Genomic DNA, 9,786 nt, shown 5'->3' with positions numbered 1-9,786 from the left:
CTTTTGTTCTCATGGCACTCACACAAGACCAGGATGAGCTGCACAACAAAGTAATAATTATGTAGCTCTGTCAGGTGTTGATCCAGTGCTGGAAAGCTTTAACAACTGCTCTTGATATAAAATCTGGCTTCCACCTCATCATGTACCCAGAGATCCAGTGAGCTGCTTACTGCCTCCCTCTTATGTCCAAGGAAATCTCCACAGGCAAAGATGAAGACAAAAATGAACAAAGATAAACTCAGAGGAAATAGAGACAATTCAGTAAACTTTTCTAACCAAGTAGACTTTTTAAAAAATAAAACTGACTTTTTCAGAAATACAAAAGAGGATATTCATTCATGAAACAAGAACAGGAAGATATAAAAATGGATCAGTCAGAGAACCAGAGTTCTTGAAAATTAAAATAGAATAACTGAATTAAAAATAAAATATAATGAAGTGTTGGAAAATATAATCAAGGAAATCTCCTAGAAGCATACCATCTAGAAATGTGGAGGTAAATTTGAGAAAAAAATAAAATACTCAGATCAAATAGTTGAAATTCCTTGCAAGGGCATGAAAGTGAGATTCCAGAAGTGGAACAGAGTATTGGGTTTATTCCTTATAATCCATTTAAGTACTATTTGATTTTCAAATGAGAAAATATATATTGGTAAAAGTAAGTTATCTTTTTAAAGTGCTGGCAATATTTTTCAAGATTCTAAAAAGGTATGGCAAAAAAATTTAATATAACCTAAGTTAAACATACACTTATTGTATATGCTTTAGGGACTTAGTATAAATAAATGACACTGAAGATTAAAATTCTTAACTTGATTCTCAAAGTGAATGAGAGCCTAGAATGGTACAAAACTTAGTGAATTTTCCTAAAAGACAGGATGTGATCTAACTGGGCTGGCCAGTGGGTGAGGGGCTAGCTGGTATCCCCTGTGTCCCAGATTGCACGCCCTTGGACAATGGTCAAGAAGCTATTCAAGAATCTAAGCTTTTATTTCCTAATGACCTTTCCAGACTCCAGCATTGTTCTCACTGGGACTACCCAAGACTGTGCCCAGACAGGTTTCTCACCACACATCTCCTTTAAGAGGCAAAAAGATTACATGGTCAAAAATACCTTATACCAGAAAGAAGAAAATGGCTGGTGGAATCTCTGCGTCCTGATTAACAGCAAGAGGAAAGGACACTCTCTGGACCTCTTCATCTTATATCAGCAAATAGAGCGGGGGTGGGTGGAGGGGGCACACCACACACAGAGAGAAGGATGTGAACAGCATGATTTAGGGACATTGTTTTCTCACACTTGCTTCCATTTCTTCTCTCTGGCGAACACAGAGGCTGGATGAGTAGGGTCTCTGGGTTGTCTTGAAGCTTTAGGGATTTGCCACCACTTGCAGGGTGATGGCTGGTCTGGGTGCTTCCCAACTCGCATCTCAGTCCCATTTGGGCAGATGAAAGTCAGTCCCAGAAGGTGGGAGGCTGCCAAGAAAACAGAAAAGACAATAATGCATCTTGTGACTGTAGCAAAAGCATCTTGTGTCCTGGTAGCACTTCAAAGGCCTCTTGACTTCCCCTGAACTCCCCCGCATTTCCTGATGTGTGAACAGCCTTCAGGAAAAAGTTCTTTTAAAAACAGTGAAGTAGAAAGAGGAAGACAAATACCGTATGCTAACACATATATACGGAATCTTAAAAAAAAAAAAAAGGTTCTGAAGAACCTGGGCGCAGGACAGGAATAAAGATGCAGATGTAGAGAATGGACTTGAGGACACGGGGAGGGGGAAGGTTAAGCTGGGACTAAGTGAGAGAGTGGCATGGACATAGATACACTAACAAATGTAAAATAGATAGATAGTGGGAGGCAGCCGCATAGCACAGAGAGATCAGCCTGGTGCTTTGTGACCACCTGGAGGGGTGGGATAGGGAGGGTGGGAGGGAGACGCAAGAGGGAGGAGATATGGGGATATATGTATATATATAGCTGATTCACTTTGTTATACAGCAGAAACTAACACACCATTGTAAAGCAATTATACTCCAATAAAGACGTGAAAAAAATAAATAGAAATAAAAACAGTGAAGTAAGTCAGAAAGAGAAAAACAAATACTGTATGTTAACGCATATATATGGAATCTAAAAAAGTGGTACTGATGAACCTAGTGGCAGGGCAGGAATAAAGACGCAGACTTAGAGAACAGACTTGAGGACACAGCAGGGGCAGGGGAAGCTGGCTCGAAGTGAGAAAGTAGCACTGACATATATGCACTACGAAATGTAAAATGGACGGCTAGTGGGTGACTGCTGCATAGCACAAGGAGATCAACTTGATGCTTTGTGCCGACCTAGAGGGATGGGATAGGGAGGGTGGCAGGGAGGCTCAAGAGGGAGGGATATGGGGATATATGTATATGTGTAGCTGATTCACTTTGTTGTACAGCAGAAACGAACACAACATTGTAAAGCAATTATACTCCAATAAAGATGTGAAAAAACAAAGCAAAGCAAAGCAAAACATTGCTTCATAGTAATCTGCCTCTCCCACTCTGCATGCACCTGATAGGCAACATTAACAAGCGCTGAAGAAGACACTCAATGATACAAAATTCAGTTATAAATGGGAACAGTAATAATATTAATAATAATAATAACAAGAGCTGGTTTTCACTGAGCACTTTCCACGTGCCCAGCTCTCTCCTATGTGATGCTAGCTGAGATTCTCTGTGCCCAATCCTTCTGGGATAAAGCTAGATTTCACCTCATTAAAGAAACAGAATGGCTTTTTGGTGCATAAGGCATCATCTTGCTGACAAACTTGCCACCCTTACAGACTTTTATGTCCAAACAGTCAGGTTCTCAAAAAGATAAAACACGGTTTGGGTTCCCTTCTGTTCCCATAGTCCACCCAAAAGTAGTTATTAAAGCCTAATCTGAAATTATTCAGGGATTCAATTTCCTACGGAAGACTCAATATTCCAGCTTTGAGTTTTCTTCCAGCCTCTTGGAAATTTACTGCAATAGAATCACTTTGCATGAAACTTACATGCTGGAGTATTTTGCCCCAAACGGTTACATCACATGATGCCTTACACTCAGCACCACACCAGTGCTGAAAGCTCCTTGGAAATGTGGCACCCGAGGAGAGATTTGATCAATGGATAACGACACAAAATCCTCATTGCTTTGCCTTTCTCCTCTTGTCTGACCGAAGTGCTGCTTGAACGTGATCAAAGGTAGGAATAAGAAGTTCCCTTAGTTAACAACTCTGATAAAAGAGCAAGGAAGAAAGGACAATTGGTTTTGGGATTTTCTGGGGCTGGAAATTACCCAAACCTCTCTTGCTTTCAGGAGCAGCTGAGAACAGGACTGCCCGTATGGTTGGGCGGGTTCTCTGCACAAGAGCCCTGGACCAAGGAGGTGAGCAGAGACTGAAATCCAGCCTGCGCCTTGCTTACCTGCACTCTGCACAGGGCTGAGTCCCCCTTAGTTCACACAAAGCCATTATATGGGCTAGCAGGGGCCCCCGTTAAAAGCATATTCCACAATTCAGCTTTATGGATTAGCATTTGGGGCGGAGGTGGGGGAAGGAGGGCTGGTGGGGAAAAAAAAAAAAGAGAGAAACCATAAGAAAGGTGTTGCCGACGGGGAGGATGTTGTGGCCGAAGACACAAGACTAAGTCGAGACACGATGTGACGCTGTGTTTGTTGATTCGCACCAATCCGATGAGCGGATTTTTAATCCAAGTGAGATTTCCTCTGTCCATTTTATCCTGCTATCAGGACCCAGCTCCCCAGCCATGTGGGCACAGCACACCGTTCCTTCCTGGGGTTAATGGCCCATGGTGGCGCGCTGGAGATGGTAGTTTGTAATGAAAAGAGGCTGAATTGTTTGTTTAGCAGTCAAGTGACAAATTATTTAATTAGCACATATGCCATTTGTCTCCACAGCTGTGATCACTGGTACTAATTGCAATGCGGCCTTAATTTATTGTAGATATATTGCTCCATATGACGCTAATGTGGTCATTACCAACGGCCATTATGCCCCCGTATCATGTTTGGAAATGAGAGCAATTCCACCACGTGGAGAAAACCACACTTCCAGTCCCGGCCAATACATGCAGCCGCTACTGTCTCCAATCATGGAAGCATTCAAGACAGCAGTGCTCCTTTGGAAAGCTCCTTTTCAGCTGCGCTTCTGAGGATCAGAGCTTGGGACAGGTTACGGCAGAGTCACCAGCTTTTAAGCCTCTGCCCACTTCCACCTGCCCACCTGCAGACAAAGGACAGCGTGGACCCCAGCACTGGCTGGCCACGAGATTTGCCCTCCCTACCCTGTCCACCCGCCGCTCGCAGGGGAAAGCTCCTTCTTTCCTGCTACCCTTAATCAGATATGCGTCATAGGCCTACAAATGGGCAACTCAGAGCAGTGCGCTCACTCAGGACAAAACCCGGAAGCAGCTTGTGAACAAACACCAGTGATCAAAAATAGCAATGCAATATCCCAACGAACAGGGGCTGTAGCCACAAGTGCCGCTGAAGGTAGGGGACTTGGCAGGGGTGGGGCAGGGCACACGGTGGGGCACATGGTGGGATCAGGGTAGTTGAAGCGTTTGCACATACTCAGTTGGGGAACGGGTGGCTCTATCGCCAAACCTTCCATTAAGCACAGTATCTGCCTCTGGGGAGTTTGGTTTGGCTTAAAAACGTGGTCCAGGGCTTCCCTGGTGGCGCAGTGGTTGAGAGTCCACCTGCCGATGCAGGGGACGCGGGTTCGTGCCCCGGTCCGGGAAGATCCCACGTGCCGCGGAGCGGTTAGGCCCGTGAGCCACGCCCACTGAGCCTGTGCATCCGGAGCCTGTGCTCCGCAACGGGAGAGGCCTGTGTACCGCAAAAAAAAAAAAACCGTGGTCCAAATAAAATGATGCAAAACCATTGGAGGAGAGGCCATGGGGAGCAGAAGGTGAGGACACCAAACTCTCTCTGTCCAACAGCACTGGTGATATCTCCTAGTTGAAGCTGAAGTTAAGAGGAATGTCTTTTAGCACACCTGGGGCATGGGAACCACATGTTAACCAGCCAGGCTAATTAACGATCTTTCTGGAAAGCAGCTACCCATCTATATTCTCATTATCCTCTTAACACTTTGAGATGCAGACAGAGGAGGCTGCCGCCCTGACAGGTGAGAGGCAGGAGGTTGGGGAGAGGGGGAAGTGGGCAGCCCAGGGGGCCCAGAGGGGTAGGGATAGGGTTGCCAGATAAAATACAGGACATCCAGTTAAATGTGGATTGCAGGTAAACCTCACATCACATTTTGTTGTTTACCTGCAATCCAAATTTAACTTGGGCATCCTTCTTTATCTGCTCCATCTGGCATTCCTGGATGAGGGGAGGATGGAGAACGGGACAAAAGTCAATGCATTTCTTTCTAAAATCTCTGTTTGGTGTGGGGACCCTGCCTGCTTGCAGCCACAAACCACAGGAGAAATCTTCAAGCTGGGGTCCTCCTGTGAGACACCTGTAGCCACCTGGCAGTTGGGTTGGCAACGCAGATGCACTTCCCAGGGGCCCTTTGAGGCTCCAGGAAATGCCTCCTTGTGAAGTGTGGGCCTCTCTGCCTTGGTGCTACCTCAGTGCTACCTCAGTGCCACGTCAGTGTCAATGCGGGCAGAACGCTGCTTCCCTGGGCATGTTTCCCCAGCCACTATCTTGGACAAAAGGCTTTATTAAATCAGGCAAACGTCAACCCCACTGTTCAGTAATAAGTTAACCAGACAGCAGGGTTGGACAGATAAAAGTCCCCTTGCGGTAGCATCAGCATAAGAGGGGCCACTAGCCAGGCCCCGGCCCTACTTTTCAGGTGGCCACTGGTCAGAACTCGGTCGGCTGTGCCAGTCCCCCAGACGGCAAATTAAAAACAGCAAATGTACCTCTATTCTTTTTTTATCTTCTTCCCCCCGCCTCCTTTTATCCTTTTTCCTTTCTTTCATTTTTCTTTTTCTTTTTTGTCAATGCGGAATACAGGGCCACTGCCAAAAACATATCCCACACAATCAAACATCAGATGGTGACTCCTTTCCCACAGCTTGTGTGAGTGAAAACAGTGAAATTATACCCATGTTTTAGCGGCGAATCCCCTGGTGTTACAGCGGAGACCAGCCCTGCACTGGCTCTTGTTCGCTGTTTTTTGTTCCTCCCTTCGCAGTGTTTTTCGCACTGGACACCATTCAGCCCGCATTCAGCATTGTATGTCACTTCACATATGGTTCATCCGCTCCAAATGTGTGCATGTACCCAGAAAATGCAGCTTTTCATTATGTATTCTCTATGTAACAGAAAAGATTAAGATATAAGCCTGGTGAATGCGGCAGGAATTAGTTGGACAGATGAATAAGGGAAAAATGAATCTAGAATGATGGTGGATTTGGTCTAATGATTGTGGGAGGGCGTTAAGAACTTGCTGGTAGGTTTCAGCCTTTTTAATCCCAGGCTGTGTGTATTTTGGTAGGAGAAACGCTCCCTCAGAACTCCATCTCGAAGGGTACCGTAAGAGACACAGGCGCGCACACACGGACACACACAAACCTCTTTAACCTGAGCGGATGAAAGAAAGGCTTCTGCGAGGAGCTCAGGTCCTCAGCCCTAAAAGTCTTCAGACTTGCTGTGGAGGTTCAGAGGATTCCATATTTCAACACGCAGCTTTTAAAATAAATTTAAAGTGGGGAGCCTTCGTGCCATTGATGGCGCTTTCCTTTTGTTTCCATTTTATTTGTTTAGACTTAAAGAAAGGATCCATGCCCAGAAGGGCAAACTCTCTAAAATGGATTTGATTTTGAACAGTCAACAAAAGCCACTGTTCTTAGATGCTTTTTACATCGGCATACAAATTACAAAAAGAAGAAAAAAAAACCAAACTGGTCATTTAAAATGGATAAACTTAAAAAAAAAATGGATAAACTTGATGCCTTTGGAGACTAACACTAGTCAGTTGAAGTACTGGTTGACACAGTGGAGTCTTCCATCAGCATTTGCAAAAGATGCTTGTGTTTAGTAACATTGTTTTCTGGCTTAATAAGAATCCAAGAGAGAGAAAATTGAGATTTAGGCTTACTTACTTCCTACCACAGTTTCCAGAGAAAGAATTTTTCTTCCAGCCAATTTTGATTGAAAATCAAGATTTGCATCACAATAGAGATATTTCAAAAGTGTAAATACAAAAGGCTACAACTTCAGAGACCTCTTGGTCAGATGTGTTGGTCTCTGGCACATCATCTCAGAGGCCACTGGAAAGGGGCTGCTTTCTGAGTCAGCCCAGAGAAGGCTCTGCTCACTGCGAAAATGCACACTGCAGACTCTTGTGGAAACTCATATGTGACTATTCATGTGTGGGAGGGGAGCGGAGCGACACTTCAGCTTTTGAGGACCCTGTTTACCTAATTTAATTCACAGATATTTTTGGTGGGTGGAAAGAGAGCACCTTAGACCCGTTTGACTAATTCGCATCAAAAATAAGCCTTGTAGAGTTTGACAAAATCAGACAAAAGCTACCTTTTCACGTTGTTGCATAATCTCTCTATTTTTGTATTCCCTTGTATAATTGTGGTCCAAACATTTGAGAAGTTCCTTTACTTGAGTAAAAAAAAATATGCACATTGCCAAGCCACAATTAACCAAGGAGAAGTAGTATCCTTCTTTCTCCCTCTTTTAATTTAAATGACTTCATTTTAATGTTTACCCATGATGTGATCAGTATTTAGTGATTTAGCCGTCAGGTTTATATTACTCTCATAGAAACATTAACAGTTTAAAAGTTTCTCTTCCATAACTAAAAATGCCATTTTCCCCAATTTTTTCCCATTCCTACAATCTCCTCACACACATATGACAACTATTGTGCAAAGAAAGAAAGAAAATTTTTTTGAGGCTCCAAGTTCTATTTTTCTTAGCCTAGCCCAGGATTTGGACACATGGAAGAATAAAACATATGGCATCAATTAAAACATCATTCAATTTTCATACCATTTTTAGACAAGTTGGTGCCTTTTAGTAAAGCCTTAAGGGGAAAAATGCTGGTGTTTGTCCTGTCTTCTTATTTTATGTGAAACTCAACCCTCCCAGAGCTATTTTCCTCCTGGGCTCTTGGTTGGAAAGTAACAGCGGGTGAGTCCTTATCATTTCAGCACAAGCTGGACTAAACCTAGCAGAGACTGCTGTCCCTGCTTCCTGGTTTAGTCATTTATTTTCATACGATTCCAGGTGTACCCTTTCCTCTCGGGTCCCTGGAAAGCAGCACAGCGAGGCATAACATCTTTCCTTCAGTCTGGATAACCTGGTATCCTTTTCCACAACGCTTTTCCTTTTTTTCACAGTGGGAAGTGTTTGCATTCGAAACAGTTTACATCTACATAATAAGCACGCACTCTTTTTTTTTAATCCCAGAAAATTTAGCTGCATTTTAGAATCTCAGCAAACAGGCTGGTATTGCCATAAACAATCCGAGAAAAGTGGTGTTGGCAGAAAACTTAGATCATAATTTGCCTGACGGAACAAAATGGCCAGGGCTTCTTGCTTTGTCCTTGTGTATATTTGGGGTTATTATCAGTGTCGTGGCTTTCTGTGCTAAATACAGGGCTGGACCGTGGAAAATCAAAAAACAAACTGGCATTTGGAAGGGCAATAACTTTTCTCGAACAAGGGAGGAATCTCCCGTTTGCCTATTATTTCGGACTTACTTCTGCTTCTCTACGTCTTCCAAGGTAACAAATGAAGATGGGTCACCCACCTTCAGCCTTGCCACGTAAGAAAGCAACAGAAGACTTCTCTCCAGGAGTCAGAAAAGGAAACCTGTTTGCTTTTCAAGTTTCGAGTCCCTCCCAAAGAGATGAAAGGGAAATTAAAGTGAGTTACCCCTGTGGAATCGCCAAAGTGAAAAACGGGTCGCTTTATCCGTGCTCTTCAGAGCTCTTTAAGGCTTGAAGGTCTGGATTGAAATCTGTGTAATACTTTCATTCACTGAGTCAAGATTAATAGCACTTGGTGTTGCGTCCTTGGGGGAGAGCCTCCAGAAGGCTTTTGGAAATAGAGATTGTCTTGCTTTGAAACGCTTCCTCCTAAGCACATATTTATTTATTTTATTCCCCAAGGAAGATTTTTTTTTGGCATCTGATTTAAATTCGCTAAATCCGTCCCCCCATATAACCGCGTTTCCCCACGTCTAGTCTTTATGTCTCAAATACGGCTGGTTCTTACCGTTGCTCCTGTCCCCAGTATAACACTTGCAAAAACAGTCACTGGGAGATATTTTGCCCTCCCTTCTAAGTCACCTTATTTTTTTTTTTTTTGACTTTGTCTTTCTTGATCTGGAGAATTTCATCTCCTTATTTTTCTTAATTGGAGTATAGTTGATTTACAATGTTGTGTACGTTTCTGCTGTACAGCAAAGTGAATCAGTTATACATGTACATATATCCACTCTTTTTTAGATTCTTTTCCCATACAGGTCATTACAGAGTATTGAGTAGAGTTCCCTGTGCTATACAGTAGGTCCTTAATATATACAGTAGTGTGTATATGTCAATCCCAATCTCCCAATTTATCCCTCCCCCACTTTTCCCCCCATAACCATAAGTTTGTTCTCTACATTTGTGACTCGATTTCTGTTTTGTAAATAAGTTCATTTGTACCATTTTTTTAGATTCCACATATAAGCAATATCATATGATATTTGTCTTTCTGTGTCTGTTAGTCACCTTTTTTTTTAAGCATGACTCTCATCCCTCTATGCCACCCCC

The sequence above is a fragment of the Phocoena phocoena genome, chromosome 4, assembly GCF_963924675.1.
Source record: "Phocoena phocoena chromosome 4, mPhoPho1.1, whole genome shotgun sequence".
Classification (NCBI taxonomy): domain Eukaryota; kingdom Metazoa; phylum Chordata; class Mammalia; order Artiodactyla; family Phocoenidae; genus Phocoena; species Phocoena phocoena.
The sequence above is the reverse complement of the archived record's forward strand: the minus strand, read 5'-3'. Positions refer to the sequence as shown.